The sequence below is a fragment of the Cygnus olor genome, chromosome 1 (assembly GCF_009769625.2).
Source record: "Cygnus olor isolate bCygOlo1 chromosome 1, bCygOlo1.pri.v2, whole genome shotgun sequence".
Lineage (NCBI taxonomy): Eukaryota > Metazoa > Chordata > Aves > Anseriformes > Anatidae > Cygnus > Cygnus olor.
In genome coordinates, this window is record NC_049169.1 from 95,646,221 (window position 1) to 95,663,280 (window position 17,060).

General features: G+C 39.1%; 1 protein-coding gene across 35 annotated transcripts in view; it reads right to left on the minus strand.

The window, feature by feature from the left end:
• Window positions 1–17,060, minus strand: part of ZBTB20 (zinc finger and BTB domain containing 20) — a 478,527-nt gene that overhangs the window by 240,802 nt on the left and 220,665 nt on the right. Inside the window, exon 6 of one of the 35 annotated variants that reach the window (XM_040570894.1) lies at window positions 15,498–15,561. The exons of the other annotated variants lie outside the window; for them this stretch is intronic. The gene's annotated coding sequence lies outside the window, so the exon portion shown is untranslated. The remainder of the gene's footprint in view (window positions 1–15,497; window positions 15,562–17,060) is intronic. 35 annotated transcript variants of the gene reach the window in all.

The following is a 17,060-nucleotide window of genomic DNA, read 5'->3' on the forward strand; positions in this document are numbered from 1 at the left end:
TGCCCAAGACCAAAGACAACTGGAAGTAGGTGGCATATATCTTGTAAAGGCAGTACAGGTATGTTAAGAACCTGAACTGTGAGACAAAACTCAAAGGAGCAGCAGTCTGGGAAGGAACATCTTTGAAAGATTCCTTCCTTACAGTACCAAACTTTTTTTTTCCTTCCCTTTTTTTTTTTTTTTTAAATTACAGTCTCAAAGCTTGAGAAAGTCATCCTCCTTTTTCCTCTCCAGTTTCTGCTCCTGACCTCCAGCACCAAAGGCCAGCCCTGCACCCAGCACTCTCAGCTTCCAGCCACTGTGGAATTTCTCACCCTGGCACCGCATGCCCAGCTGTGCTCATGGAAGTGGAAAATCTGACAGCATTGTCTGAAAGACACAGCTTGGGATAATTGTTCCTTGTAGTTCCTCTGTCAGTGAACATTATCATATTCCTCTCACAGGAAGGCTACTAAACCTTTCATATTCCTCAGCTCCCAGCCACAGAACTCCTCTTTGCCTTTAAAGTAGTAGTTATATATGCTGGGATGTGAGAAAAGGTTTTAAAATTTTGTGCAGATTAGAGATAAAATGTCTGTAACTGTATTTGCTTTAATAATTTCTTTGTATGGCATAAACATGGGAAAAGGAGGAAAAGGAAGCAAAAAGTACTTATGTTTATGTAACATAGGATGGATGTCCTTCATGCCTGTAAAATTCTTATTTTATAAACACAATATATATATTACCCTTGTTTTAATGCAGGACAGAAAACCTACAACACTTTCACTGTGTAAATTTTGAAAGAAACACAGAAGGAAAAGCTATGAGCCCCTCGCACCAGGTGCACGAGTGGCACAGATCCCTATAAGAGGAAGCATTTCCAGCACAGATCCCTGCTTTCTACCTTCAGTTCGATGAATCCAATTCATCGTATCAAACCTTGGTATCTATATCAACTCCTTGGAAGGCCACTGTCACCATTATGTCAGAGCTCCACTTGACCTCCAATGCCTCTTCCCCCAGCCTCCCTGGGAGGCAGAAAGAGCTGTTATGCCCAAACTGGCTTCCCCAGGGTCCTCTGGGAGAGCTGTGGCAAAGCAAGGGTAAGAGCCCAGGGCTTATGTGTTTCAGGTTAGTACCTGACAACTTAACCCTCCAGTTTCTTTCTCAAATGCGTTCTGCAAGTTGTTATTATTTTTTTTTTTAGGGACACAGAACTGAAAAAAAGATCCCAGTGAAAATCCTATTCACTCCTGTAAGACAAAGGCTGCACTTTCTTATGTTCCCTCTTGATTTTCCTCCTGTTTTCCCTCTTCGTTCTACCCTAACCAGTAATGTCACAAAAAAAGGTGATGGCCTTTTATGAGAACACTAGCCAGCACTTAAACATCAATTTCATTGGAGATTGTCAAACCCAAAGTCATGGCTGGAAGGATATTCTCTCTGCTGCTTCTTTCCACTTCTTTTGCTACAGGTAAGGGTGCTATTGTTATTCAGACGAGAATAAACAACATTCCTACATTACCCTGAGAACTTGAATGACAGTTTCTCTGAGCAATTTTCCACCCTCATATTTGTGCACATTGCTGTAATGGCAAGCCTCGTGCTGATCTCATCTTAACATTTTTAGGTGAAAGCTTATGTTAATAGAACAAATTAAGCTAGGGATTTTCATGCCACCTTGGGCTGGTTTCAGGCCAGGCTTGATTTCCCATCTTCAGATGAAATGGAGATTAGTCAAAATCAGAGTCCACTAATCAAAGCCACTGTAGTATTAAACAGGAACCTCAAAGTACCTTTGGTGATCCAGAAAACATATAAATAGCCGATGCCCAGGTGTAGAAAGCAATGCTGCTGGTAACATACTAAGTGATATTCTTTCTTTTGATGAAGTGAAGTAATATCCACAGTCTTCATCTCTTTCAGTAGTATACAAAGAAGTATTCCCTCCACTTGTCTCTACGTAGAAGTAGGGCATAGCCTAGCTATTCACATACCAGTACGTTTCTTCCAAGAATTAGTCATGATGTGAGGTGATTAAGATATACCTTAAAGACTGCAACAATGCACTGAAAACGTAGGCACACAAAATCCCTAGACATTTTAAGAAATTCAGGCCAATATATATATAAAATTTATGCATATACATAATGCATGTATCTAGTGCAATGGATGTCTTTTTCTATATATTTTGTATGTTATGAATTTAAAGAAATAAAAAAAATGAAGTAAATACAAATACATGCACACACACAGAAAATTATGTGGGCCTTTCTAGCATGAAAAGGAAATTATTAAAAGTTGGATAAACAACAACTGAGGATATGACAGGGGCAGCTGGAGAACCACGCTGGGGGACAGAACTTCTAAGTGAATCCACACAAAAAATGCCTCCCCTGACAATCCGTTGTTCTTCAAAGAGAATAATGATTCTAGAGATGAGTTTGCATTTGTCTTTGGATGTCACAATAAATGCTAAGAAAGCAACTGAATGAGAGTTATTATTTCCTCTGAGCAAAGAAGGATTTGGGTAGGCTGTCAGAATAGCAGCACCAGCGATCCGCGGGCAGATACAAAGCAACGGCAAGTTAGCAGGAATCTGTCCAGGGCCCTGGGAAAGGAAGATGAAAGAGGCCATGGGGCTAGCTGGAGATCTAATAAAGGTAGATATAAGAACCACAACTGCAAGACAGCTGTTAAATCACGAGGGACGTAGGAGCATTGTTTGAGAAAGCGATCACATGAGGCATAATTCCTCTGATTCTGTGACCACCAGAACACAAACCTCTGGGAGTCAGCAGAGAACGTGTTCCGCTGAGGTCCAGGCTACTTTGCTGGAATAATTCAGCTGGTCTGGGGATACTGGGGGCTGTACCTGCATCCCTACCTCATCCACACACTTGCCACCCTGGGAGAGTGAGCACAGCATGAAGCACTGGTAACCCCTTTGTGTTCAAGAGTATTAGCAGTGATATTATGGGCTATCTAATCCTCTCTCTCTAAATGAGTGTGCTGGGCAGAACATAAATCCAGCCCTACCTCTGAGAAACAAGATGCTTTTCCAACTGGCCTGATTGAGTACTTGGCCTGATGATGACTTTCACAGTCAGATGTGCAATCTGCCCTCTGGCTCCTTGTTGGTTTGGACTCATTGCCTAATCTCTAATACCCGACTGCAAGAGATAGAGATTCCTGTTGACTTTATAAGACAGTATGTCACAGACAATAGGTAAGCTGTGTCTTTGCACCTGACGTTTCCACAACAGATCCTTTCCACAGTGCACTCTTCCTTGCAGTGCTACAATATGGAAAATGACAACTGTAAAGGACACGAGAAGTAACCTTTAAAACTGCTGTACAGCAGCAGGAAAAAAAATCACAAATTGATTCAAGAAAACAGGGTGCATGCTATCCCACTTGGATGGGCTGCTTTGGGGTGTTAACATCGCAATTCAATGGTACTGTTTCATTATTTGCTAACCTCTATGGCAAATCTGAATACCTTTGTTTAAGAAGAATGATCTAAAATGGATTATGGGCTGCATTATGAAAGCATAAAAACATTTATAAAATCCACACCCCTGCCCTCCACGCCCATGCCGTTCTATCAAAATATACAGAAGAAAATATTTACAAGGTATAATCTTCTCAGTTAGGCTTAGTTTCCTGTATATATTTTCAATGCAATTTCTCAAGAGTGTACACATAAGGAAATCCAAGAAGTGGGAGGGGTCCACACAGACCTGTGCTCCAAATTTTAGATGAGAATCATGTTATTTTCTTATACACCAGTTTTGGTCTTTCAGATTGCCCCATGACAACAGGAAGAAGATAGGAAATGAAGTTCAGACTAGAAATGAATGAAGGAAAACCCCAGGAGAGTGCAGCTTTTTCTGTATATGAAGTTGGTAACAATTAAGGGGAATTCTGAATCACAGTTTAATTTGGCATTTTCAGAGCTAGAATTACTTCATTTCAAAGACTGAGCTAAGTCTGCAAATTTCAAAGTATCTAGCACGCTATAAAAACAAGAAAATGGAGCAATCACCAGAAGAAAGAGTCAAGTGCTTAAACTAGGACAAAGTAATAACTGACAGGGAACTGGGACTTTCCCCATTTTCACTCTCACAATCCTGTGGTAAACCATTTCACTTTGTCTTTGGTTTAATTTAGGAAAAAAATATTGAAAACTCTCATGCTTGGAATGAGTATATATTAATCTTTTGTTCTGAGTAATAAGGTGTAAAGAAATGTAGTCCTAGCAGGATACTAATTTCTGATGTTGTCAATTAAAAAATTTCTGCTGGTGTTTTGAATGGAAAAATCTCTCGGAAAGTGTTTTTATCGAAGTACCCAGTTCCAAGTCCTGGATTATTAGGTTAAGCTCCGTCAGCAGAGAGACCAATATAAATGCTTTTCATACCATCTGCCTTGATGCCTTGACAAAAAAATAAAGATGAGAAAATACGTAGATCCCAAATTCCCCGATTTTAACCCGTTTCCCTTTAATATAAAGCTGGGAATTCAGGTCCTAAAATATAAAATGAAAACCATGATTTCTTTTCTTTCTATCTTTCCTCAGAAACTCACAGAACATCCAAAATCACACAGTGTTCCCAGGACTTATTTCTTTTTATATTTTCAAATCAGAAAAAAAATGTTTTTACCTGATATTTATCAGGAGGCTCTATATAATTACAAAGGTTCTGATTTCCCTGTTTAAAAACAAATTAGGGTGTTGTACAGGGCCTTGGAATATTAGGAGGCAACTCCAACAGCTAATGATGGAGGACAGTGCCTCAGCAAAGGCATTAGCGATCCATCTGGCCAATTAAAGAGCAACTTAGGCAGAGCCCAATACTATTTCTCAATTGCGGTGGCTGTGACATCGAGACTTGAGGAATAGTGAGATTTAGCATGAAATAATACCGTGAATCCAAACAGAGAAAAGCAAGGAATAGGTGTTGTAACCCCACAGCAGAGAGAAATGGGAAAACACTGTCAGCCAGAGATGTACCTTGATTACCAGCAAGAAAGAGGGCAGGACTTTAAGAAAAACGGCTCAGACATGAAAGTAATACTAACAAAGCCCATCTTCCTACAGATTGGTGATCAGAGCCTGCAAGCTCTACGCAATACGAGTACAATTATTGTAGGTCTCCCCTCCCACAAGAAAGATAAAATTCTCAGTGAGCAAAAGACAGAGTGCTGTGGTTGCTCTGGAGCAAAGCATGTGCTGGCCAGCCAGCCGTCTTCCACTAAGCTTGGTTAAATGATAAGTTCTGCTTGTTTTTGCCCAGCAGTGGCACTAGTTTGAGTTTTTTCTCTTCTCTTTAGACCCCCGTTTTATAGAAATTGAATTATCTTTCAAGTTCTTACAGACTTGGCTGAAAATGGTCAGCATGCTCAAAAGTTGTGTATGGTCATGACAGACAGGCATAGAGACAGAGAGTCCCATAAACTTACATGAGATAACTTGGCAGCAAAGTACAACAGAAATCTGTGGTGTTTAAAATCTGGAAGCTTAAGACCACGCCTAGCAGAGAGAAACCAAAGCGTTGCTCTGTTTGCTGCTTCCCTATCCTGACCTCCACGAGCCCTGACTTTTCCTCCTGTGGCCATGACTGCAGACACAGACGAGCAGGATCTGCCATGGCAGAATTTGGACCTGGACAATGCATAAGATTTCCTAATGCCTTTACATCACAGTATATTTTAAAATATTTTTTTCCATGTCTTGCACCTTCAAAAGCATACAACCTGAACTCATGTGTCAATAAAAGCATTTTTTCCTGTCCCTCCCCACCTGTGCCTCCTTCTATTCCTTTCTCCCATCTTCCAGCAGTGAAAGGAGAAGGAGTTAAAGATCACGCTGCCTTCCAGATAGTACTTTCTCATGTATGTTACCTCTCTCCGCACACAAGTGACGCTGCCCTCCCTCTGGATGCTTCCACATATCTGTCCTCTGAAGCTAAAGAGATGGGAATGATTTTCCTCAACATGAAATGCCGTATAAAGAGTGTGGGTGGGAAATATGCAGTGTAATAGAACTGAAACCCCATAAGGGAAATCAACACAGGCAGTTGCTGATACGCTATTTACTTGGATAAATCATCCATTTTCCTCCTGGGCAAGATGACTTGAGGTATCACCTACCCGGGATGGCAAGTGCAAACATAAATAATAAATAAATCTATCTGAGGAAGAATTTTGACTGTAATGGGCTTTGTAGAGAAGTAAGTTTCAGTTAAACTTAATCCTTGCTGTCTTCTGTGTCTCCAGCAGCAGAAACATCTGGTCGGTTTTAGATTCCCCTTGGATTCCCAACTTCAAAGGGAGTTATAAAGAATAACAAATACATGTACTGGCACTGAAAAAAAAAAAAAATAGAGCAGCAGGAGAGAATGGTAAAATTGTCCTTATTTGACTGCTAGTGACAGGCGCCACAGGCAGAACTGTGAGAAAAAATCTTAACGGCTCAGGGAAATAAGCTTTTTTTTTTTTTTCCTAATGACTGGCTCTCTCTACTAATGACGCAGAAAATCTATGGGATCTGCCCCATAATGGCAAGAAGCACATGTGCCAAGGAATATGCACGCAAGGGTATGTAGAAAACAGATTTCAAATCAGATATGTACTAAATTAATAGGCAGGAAACCAGGAACTAAGTTTTGTTCCCAGCTCTTTAGCTGAGAGTTCGCTGTTTATGTTGTTGGTTAAATTACAGAGGGCCAAATTTGGGCTCTTTAAGTCAGTAGGACATTGCGAAGTATGGTCATAAACAATGACTGCCATACGCACTTGTCAGAACCTATTCCAAAACTCTTAGGAACACGGGTAAGGGTAAGCAAACACAGTAACAGACGTCTGCAGCATGACGTCTTTCCTCTGCTACGTGGTGGCTGGAAAGTGAATGGGTGGCCATGCTGCCTTTACGAACGCAGCACTACCTGCAACAGCCTTTGACACGTTTTTGCCCGTCTGTGCACTGAGCTTCATGCCGATCTTCTGAATCCATGGGCTCGTGAAACAATGTCCCCCACTTCACTCATGCAGCATCAACAGTCTTCTTTATCATGTTTTGTTCTTTCACCATTTCAATCGTAGGGCTAATGAAATAAATGTAATGCGAAGGATGTGTGAGGATTCATGGACCTGTGTGAAGCCTCCTGTAAGCTAAACATTAACTCTTGTAGGAACACTAAACTTGTTAGTCTTTTCATCAATACTATAGTCTCCTAAATGCCTGGCTTCATGTAATGTGAAGACGGATGCCAGAGGGGAAAATTACAGAATAGGCTTTTGCAAATAGTATTATAACCACAGCTATCCCTGTTCCACCTCCAGTGACAGAGAGTCCATAGAATATAAATATTGAAGGTAGTCACCAAATAAATTCCAGTGATTCCTGAATCAAAGAGACTGATCAACTTGTGGATATTTGATTGCTATTTTTGGCAACTAAATTATTTCTTGCAAATAATTCTTGCAGCTCTGTTACTGGACTTGCAAACATGACTTTTTTCCTGACCTTATTTCATCTTATTATGTCATGAGGTAAGCAGCTTCCCATTGTTTCAGATTCAAAGATATTTCAGGATCTCTTAAATGCCCCACATAACAGCAAGACTGTATCAAGATTTTGCCATAAATACAGCAGTCTCGTATTTATATCAGCATGTTCAGTCATAAGAATCGTAAGTTCTTGTACCATGCAATGATTGAAGGACTTCTGCAACAGGATCCTTACTGAAGGACCCTAATCCTAAATTGATTTCTCACTGAATAGTAGAAGACTGGAAATGAAGATGCTCTACAAACTGCTATAGAAGAAGGAATTTATGCATATGTCTGTGAGACAGAAATCATCCATTTCTGAAGCTCATACTGCAGTGCTACTAAACAGTTGAATCTAGAAAGGGAACCCAAAAAGAACTTGAATTGCACAGCAGAGACAGGACAAATCAATACCATGGCTGGTATACTGTTCCTTTGGGGGAGCCGTTGTGGGATAAACTCATCCCTCTTGCCCAGGAGCTACCACTAAAAGCAATGATACGTGAAGCAGGATCTCTGCTGACATCAGACTGTCAGGACCTGTGAAAGACAGTGCTTTTGGACGTACTGATGCAAAATTAACTTTTAGAAAAGTCTCTTTGACCCCTTGACCTAAAGATCTTTGACTCTTGAAAGGGGGCCTGTCTTCGTAAGGCTCTATAATCTGTGTCACCAATATCCTCCCATTGGGAACCTTTTCAGATTAATGCTTACAATCTTAATTGTCCAGCAAAAGCATACTTCTAGAGAAAGTAAAGAAAGATTTTGTGAGCACAATAGGAAATCTCAGGATTCCCAAGAGAGGATTTCTTCAAGGCCCACTTTATTTCAAGGTAACATCAGAAGTTTTCTAATTTCTGTATCTTCAGTCAGAGCTGACTGGCCTGGGTTGAGGGCAGCACAGGCTGAAATAGCTTGAAAGCCAGCTGCAGGTTTGACTGCATCCAGCAGCATGCATGGAGAATCCCCAACATTGACTTGATCCCCAGTGTCTGCTAAAGCCAAGGGGAAAAATTAGATCAGGTTTATGATATGTTACAAAAAAAAAAGTCACATTTTTTCTACAAGAAATGCTGCCTATAATGAAATACAGTTCATTAGAAAACCAAACAGCCACAATTCCTGTCTATACCTCTAATATTTACTCCTGCACACTGCAGAAATGACCTTGACTTTCTGAAGACAGACTGGCAAGTATCAGTCTAGAAGTGAAAGCTTAGAGAGATATGTTATAGCCTTCAACTATTACAGATAGCGAAGGAAACAAAAGGCACTGGAAGAGAATGGGAGGCAGAATAGCTTTCTCTCTACATCTGTTACAAGTTTTTAATGATACAAATCATTCTAGTTAAATCATATCTCTGAGTTTGGTGTGTTATTTAATAAAGAGAGCAGCACAACAAAGGGACATAGACAATCCATCCTGGGACAACAGCTAACAAACACTTCAGTTGCATAGCAGCATTTCACCAAGTACCTTTATAAATTTTTCTTCACATCTTGTTTCTGGCACGTTACATTCCCCTGTAACTAGAGCTGGTAGACCAGATCCGGCATGGTCTATCAGTTTCTTGAGTACCTTTCCTGTCCTCTTATGTGTCTGTAAGCATTCAGGCACAGTGCAGCAATTCAATATAACCATTATAAATGCAGTTCAACTCCTGGCCAGCCCTCAGCATGCACATATACATTTGCAAAGCATTAATGGTATGTTAAGCTAAAAAGAACCATCCCAATAATATTAGCCAGCTAGGCAAGATCTACAGCTGCTTTCTGTTTGCTTGGGATATTTTACTGCTTATATTATTATCTTTGTGATATGTGATGCTCTACCAGCATGCAAGAAATATTGTGTGTCCACAACAAACTTTTTCAAAAATTTATTTATAGAGTGAGGTGGCGGAGCTTTTTTTTTTTTTTTTTTTAAAGCCTAAAAATATCATTATTCCAGCTCTTCACGTTCAAGACCAGTGCAAAAATATATTCTTTAGATTAAATCAGCCTTCTTAAGACTAAATTCAATATATACTGATACAGCAGGTTACATGCTTAGTCACGTAAAAAATTCTGATGAATACAGGAGACAGCTGTTAGACAAAGCATATATTCCTGCCTGTCTCATCACTGGTCTGTGACTGAGAAATATCAAAGCAACTACACTATTATCCCTAGAATAAGTATTTATTTAAAAGCAGCTTTTCTGTATGACAAAATACCCCTTACCAAGTTTGAAAAACAGAAACAAAAGGTTAGGTGGTCAAACAAATGGAAAATCTTTTCATTTCTTATTTTTTGTCACCTTGTGTTTACCTCCGACTTGAGCGCAAACTCTGAAGTAGAGCTGCAGGATGCATTTCCTCTGCAGGGATGATCAGATGCTGACTGTTCCGTCCCTAACTTACAAAAGTCTCAGTGATAATATTTCTAAGCCAAAGGACATTGCTATATCTAGCCAAATTCAAGGAAGCCAGATCAGAATAACCAAGGTATCATGTGAGCAGGGTAGTATTGCAGCCCTTGTTCAAAAAACAGGGATCCACACGTTGCTGAGACAAGGTCAGGTCCTTTACATTTCATGTGAAACAGTCTCTCCAGCAACAGAGCAATCCTTAACTACGTGTTTTGCTTTTAATCTTTACCCTCAGCCCTACTTATCAAAAATACCCCCTTTAAATTCATGTTGTTCTTTTGTAGAGTGCTCCCACGGAGCTGGGTTTATGCCAGTCCAGAAGAATTTAAGATTAGCCAAAACCATAACCTAAAGCAGTATGCCTCTGAGGCATACCATATCGTGGCCCTGGACAATACTGCTGCCAGAAGAACTGTAGTATTTAAGCATACCAACCCCACAAGAGAAAGTGGAACGGAGTGGAAAAAACATCCAAGACATTAAGAAGAGAAAGCAAGAGTGTTTTGGGTGTTACACAGGATGAGTAAAGACTGATAGCAACAACCAAAAGTGCTCTAATAAGGGAAGGTCCCTTTCAAATAAGACCCAAGAAGCAACAAATTGAAGTGAATACACTAATATTAACTACATAGGTTTCACACACACACCATGACGTTGTAAACAGTTATACCAAGATAGGCACCCAGAATTTCAGAAATTTGGTCTGCAAGCACTCCACAGAGAAGGAAGCCAGTAGAACTGAAATGGTATCAAAGGCTTCTCAATTTGCAGAGCAGAAAGAATATATCTCCAGGGGAAACCTACATATAGTTGCAGAGACAGACACTATTTCTGTAACAGTTGATCAGAAAGTCCCATTACAAAATCCCAAATAATCCAAGGGACCATTTTTGTAATTTTATGAACTTCCATAGAGAATTAAATCAACAACAGAAACATCTGAAAAACACTGGTGTATTTGAAGTCCATTGCTGTGAGTGACATCAATACAAGACCTCAGCAAAGTTTAAGGGTCCTCATATATTTCAATATTTTTGTCTTAATAGAATATGAGAGATTTACTTTCTTTTTTATTTTAAATAGGTTTAGTAGAATTCTGATGAAGTGCTTCCCTAAATGTCACCTAGAAGAGCCCAAACACAACCCCGTATTTCTGCTTTACAGGATAGCTACAGACTTTGAAATTTGCTTTTGTTTCACAGTTGAATTAAACAGCGTATTGCAAAGTTGCCCATGAAACAAAAATAAAAAATGATTTCAATCAACTGAATGTTTTGTTTTGACAAAATAATTTTGTTTTGATTGTTGCTTTCAATTTTGATTTAAATTTTATATTAGAACATAGAACACATTTTTGAAAGAAAATTTTGAAACAAGCATTTCGATTCCACAAATGCAAAAAAGCTTTATCTGTAAATATAGATAATGAAAATAAATTGAGTCCTAGGAGTGTGTGTGTGCATTTTATGTATATACAATTATATATGTATGTATATATATATAAAATGAACCAGTATTTCAATCAGAAGAGAATTCCACTAGATTATTATTTTTTTTATTATTATTTTTACTAATTCTAGTCCTGGCCTTCCATACTCTTTAGTGAACCTCAGAAGCTTGTAATACCTCTGGAATTCTATCAATATATCAGTAACAATCTAATTATTATTAATAATCTAGGTGGTATGTTGTTCCTGTCTACTCCTTAGACTGGTGGAGCTTACTGGTGTATGAAAAGTAAAAAGCTTTTCATACAATCATTTATGTAACAACTAGCACAAGTCTTGTTGGGTCAAGTGTCCTTCATTACTATTGCCATTTGGTCTATTCCTTTAAATTTAACTTCCAGATAAATACAAGAATAATTGGGATGTTAAGATGTTTAAGCACCCAAGAATTCCTTTTTCTTCAACCACTAAGATTCTTGCTCACTGCTCACACACTTCCAAACAAATAAAATGCAAAATACCATGAAGCCATGTAAGCTTGACTGAAACTGCAAGATGAGTCCTGACCTAAAGCAGGAGGAATTCAAATTAGGATTCACCTAAATCAGGTAGCAGCAAGAGCCCCAGCATATGAAAGTATTCACTTAGGAAGACCAGAAGGGGAGCTGAGGTATGGCTTGGCCTGTAAACATGACATCATTCCCAGTGATTGGCACCCCCTGGATATTTCAATGTTGAGATGCTTTTGAGAAGTGGTTGCCTCCTGCGCCATTTGGTGAAGGGCTTTTTGTGACATGGACGGAATCTCATTAAGAATCAAATAATTTGTTTGTTATAAAGCGCATTTCTAAATGCAGTGCTTGGAGCAGAAATCCAAGGATTCAAACACTTAATTGTACTGTTTAGTCTCCCATGAAAGCACTTTCTAACTTGAACCTACCTACTGGAACATCAGATGCCACACTTTGCAAAGCAGAGACGAGGAAAGTCTTGGGGAGAGCTGTTGGGATTACCTCTCCAGTGTTTTTTTAAAGTATTAGATTTGGGGAGCAATGTATGGGAAGAGAGTGGGGGGCAAAATAAAAAGAGTTTGGAATGCATATCTTTACAAACAGGTCATTACCATATGAGAGAAATACAAAGGCTTGTTCAAATGCCTGAACTACAATTACCTCTGTCACTTCTCTAACAGAGCTTTCCCTGCTGCACACCAAGCGGACTATTGAATGTGCCTTCTGCATACTGGGCCCACGGGCTGACAGCTTCCACGATCTGAAATGAATTGAATGCGCTCTCCTTCATCCTGCATATTTCTTCAGCTAAGATTGTCTGTAACCCCTTCCTAGCAGTAAGATTTCAGAGCCTAGCTGCCCTGCCTGAGGAAGATGACCGACTCACTTATTCTTCACCTTCACAAAACAAAAACACCAATTTAGAGACCAGAGAAAATTGAAAATACTAAAAAGCACCTCTGTGCCTCAGCATCCTCAGCACTAGCAGCAGAAGCTCCTTATGCTTAGATCAACATTATGTGAAAAAATTCCCCTTTCCTATACACATTGCCTTTTCCAAATGAGGGACTGTCGGTTCTCTACTACCAGCTTTCCTCTCCCTTGTTTGGTCTTAAACTTACTGAAAAAATAAAAATAAAAAGAAGAAAAACCTCCCTCTGCTAAATGTAATACCTCCCCTCTCCTCTCTCAGCTTCCTTTGTGTGTCCCTTCACGACTCTCATGCTTTGGTGTTTTTAAGACCCTGTGCTGATACCTGACCACTTTGTTCTTTTTTTTTTTCCTTTTTTTTTTTTTTTTTTTTTTCTGTTTGCTTAAAACTCCAGCCCCCAAAAGAGAATTTGGAGAAAACCAGCTTTCTCTAGTTACCCCATTGTTCTTCTCAGGCAAGATCTATTTCAGATGTTTCTATTTCAAATATTTAATGACAGACCTATTCATACAAAGATATGCCAACACCACTCCCCTGTCTCTTTGGCATGATGTAGAGCACAGAAAAAGATTGTCACAAGATAAAAGGATTCAGTTAGTCAATAAAATCAAGTTCAAACTTATAAACAGTACGTAGCAGATTCCATACATCATCACAACTTCCTAAGTAAAAGTCTGACAACAGAATTTTTCAAGGGAGACCCCATGGGACAAACACATCCACTTAACGCTACACAGTGGACCCTCACTGGCTTCCTTTCCAATAGGACCTGAAGAGAAGCCAAAAACTGTAAACTTACTTTTGGGGTCTTGTCTTCACTGCAATGCCACTCGAAAGTAATGTGCTAATGTTGCACCCAGCACAACTCCCTCCCACAAACAGAAGTCTCTTGCTCAAATTAAATGCTATTTTAACTTGACTCTTTGGCCTAAAAAAAAAGATTTGAAGTGGCAGCCCATGTGTTGTAGTTACTAGTGTTAGTGATGCAGTGGGAACTCAGCAGTTATCCTGCTATGGGTTTAAAGAGCTGATCTAAGGCCTTGTCTTGCATCTGGGATCGAGACTAAAAATTCAATGCACAACCCTTATACCCAGTTATCTACATGAAGCTCACGGAGATAGCAGGTGACAGTCTGACATTAATGATCTGCTTCTTCTCTCTTCAGTCTCTACAGTATGTTGTTGACAATGAATACCTCTTATTTATAGAAGAAACTAATGCCTACAAAATCAATTTAAGACACAGAACTCTTACGAGCATCAGTCCATAACACTCTTGTGATAAATTTATTCAACACATGTAAAACTCTGCTGGTTTTAAGTAATTTTACTCACTACATGTGCCTATCCAGGCTATAATTGTTAATGAGGAGGGCCTTTTGCAAATACCTTAAGAGTCTCTGTCTGTGAAACAGCCCAGTTACACCTATAAACCAACTTCCACATGAACACATCATGATCAGATTTCAGCTCCATGTGAACTGCAAGACTTATCATATACACGGACAAAAGAATTTTAAGGCACATTGTGGTGTGTGAAAGCAGGCTAAGGTGTCCATATAGACAATGTATCTGTGGCAAATCCAACCTCTTGCATCTTGACCATTACCTATATAAAGCCTCTCTTCACTCTAATAAGCTGGCATGAGATGACTAAACTTGAATATGGACAACTAAAACAAACCAACACAAAAGCTGCCATATTGTCATCTGAACATCTCATGCACCAGTTTATTTACATTCTCCAGGGCTATAACCCCAGCTGGTAGTTTTGATTAGTAGTGAATGTGCTCACACAACAAATTGGACCTTCTCCTTCTTGGGCATAAGCAATCCCTTTCCCAGATGACTGTGGAATATGAAGAAGCAAATTTGGGGGACATTGGGCAGGCAGTTTTGTCACATCACATATCTGAAAAACTACCATCGCTGTCTGGCTCACAAGAGGATTTGGCAGCAAGTCAGACTATTTTGACTATCTGGAGGACTCTTCCCCACTGCCAGAGTAGCAAGATACAGGCATCATAGAAGCTTATAACAGAGCATAAAGTAATGTTATTTAGAAGTGAATACAAAATTGTGGACCACAAGGCCAGCTGCAGGGGCTGTCTTTTGCTAACAGGTTTTAAGCCAAAGCACAGGATAACATGGCAAGCATCATCAGAGCATGTACGTATCTACTCTTTTTCTCTTATCATGCAAGGACAGCTTTGCCCACTGTAGCCATTAGCAAATGCCTTACTGTAAAACTACAAGTGTAGCACAGTTTTAACTGCCTTTTTCCTCTAGCTGCTCTGGGATTTTTCCTTTCCTGGCTGTAACCAGTTGCAACCAGTTGTGAATAAGTCGTTATCCCTCTGTGCAACTCACAGCAACTAAAAGAAACCAATGTCATTATGCAAGTTTCAAAAAAAAAAAAAAAAGTTTTGTTTTATGGTTAATTATCCATGGTCTATTTACAAAATAAATCAACTCATTGTGCACCACCAGGATTTGAGGCCTCATTTGAACTTTGCTTTTCATTAATCACTTTAAAAATAAATGCTAACTAGATTTTCTTTATTTCCTTTTCGGTTTATTACTTGCATCTGGGTATAAATTATAAAATTGGTGAAAGAATAAAGTATGGATTATTCACCCTCAGTTTCATGACTTACATGATCTCAGCCTTGTCTTTCTCCACGTGCCTAAACAGATGCACAGTCCAAAAATTCCAACATTCTGTAAGAAATGCAATCACAAGATTGAAATATTTTTTAAACTCAAACTTTGACTTGCTCAAAAAAATAAAAAGGAATTCTTGAAAAGCTTCCCTTAAGAAACAAAAAGCTGGGCAAATATTTACAAATATATATAAGCTATTATAAGAGGCAAATAAAATTACTCATGTAGATACCTAAGTAATACACAAATGTTTGTGAGCTCTGAGTGCAAGGCTCTTTTGTTTAGACAAAATCTACTTGCAGGCAGGCTAGAGAAGGCAGAAAATGGATATCTGATTTTTGCAGTGCTTACAATTTATAAAAGAAACCAGAAATATTTTTTTTTCTGAAAATGTTTTAATTATATAAGATGTTTAGATCTTGTCCACATGTGATGACAGAGAACTACCAAATTTCTGAAAACTAGCCAATCAAGAGGCAAAGGACATTCTTAGCTGCTCTGTTAAAAACTAACTTTATTAACACTTATTTCACTTCAGCAGAGAGTAAAACATATATTTGCATAAAGCTGAAATTCCCCTCAGCTTCAACTAAGACAGTTGGAGCTACGTATTTGTTTCAATTACAGACTGCCTGTTCAAGTAAGACAAAATAAGAAAGGCTGACAAACAACTAAAACAAGAAAAACATATATAACACTGAGATGTTAAAAAGCTGCCCACAAACTTTTTTTTTTTTTTTTTGGTCACATACAGTCACCCTTAAGAATTCTTTCTCCTTGCTATGAGGAACAGAAAGTCACAGTTCTCCAAGTTCTCCATGCAATCACTAGTGAAATGCTATGGAAAAAGCTGTGCTGTCACAGTAGGTCAAAAAATGTCGTTCTGCTGCTCTCAGGAATTAAACTACAACATTTAGCTTCAAAGCTCCTGAGCTGGGTGCAACTATAAAGAAGACTGAACACAGCCGACAGATATTTTTTAGAAACTGAGATGAAGAGCTGAAGCTAAGACATTAGATCATTAATACTACATATTGTTACTAATAGGAGCTCAGGAAGGTAATTTTTGCTTGCCTGTTGGTGTGAAATAAAATCAGAGACATTTGAAAAGTTAAAGAAATCCACTGCCTACTCCTCCACTTTGCAGATAGCTGAGTCGCTTTAACTTTCATTTCCAAAAGTAAATTAGCTCCTACTTAAATGAAAGTAAAAAATTTAAAGCTGCCTCCACCTGACTGCAAAGTACTGCAGCCAGGCTGGAAGAGGAAAGGATAGGTCTTCAAAGAAAACAAAAGCCTTTTAAAGCGACTCCGAATATGAACGCCTGCCCTTGCAGCAGCGAGCTGTGGCCCTACAGCCGCTTTCCATTATAAATGCTAAATTGGGAAATGTTTAACATTCTTTGTTTAATCTTTGCAGTATAAAGAAAAAAACAGCTGATTCTCAGAAACAGCCCGAACAACCATTACGGGTCTGCCCCTCCCTTTCTCAGAGCAGAACAGACCATTTCCAGCCTCAGCTGACACTGACGCTTTTAAGCCAAAATGTAGATTTAG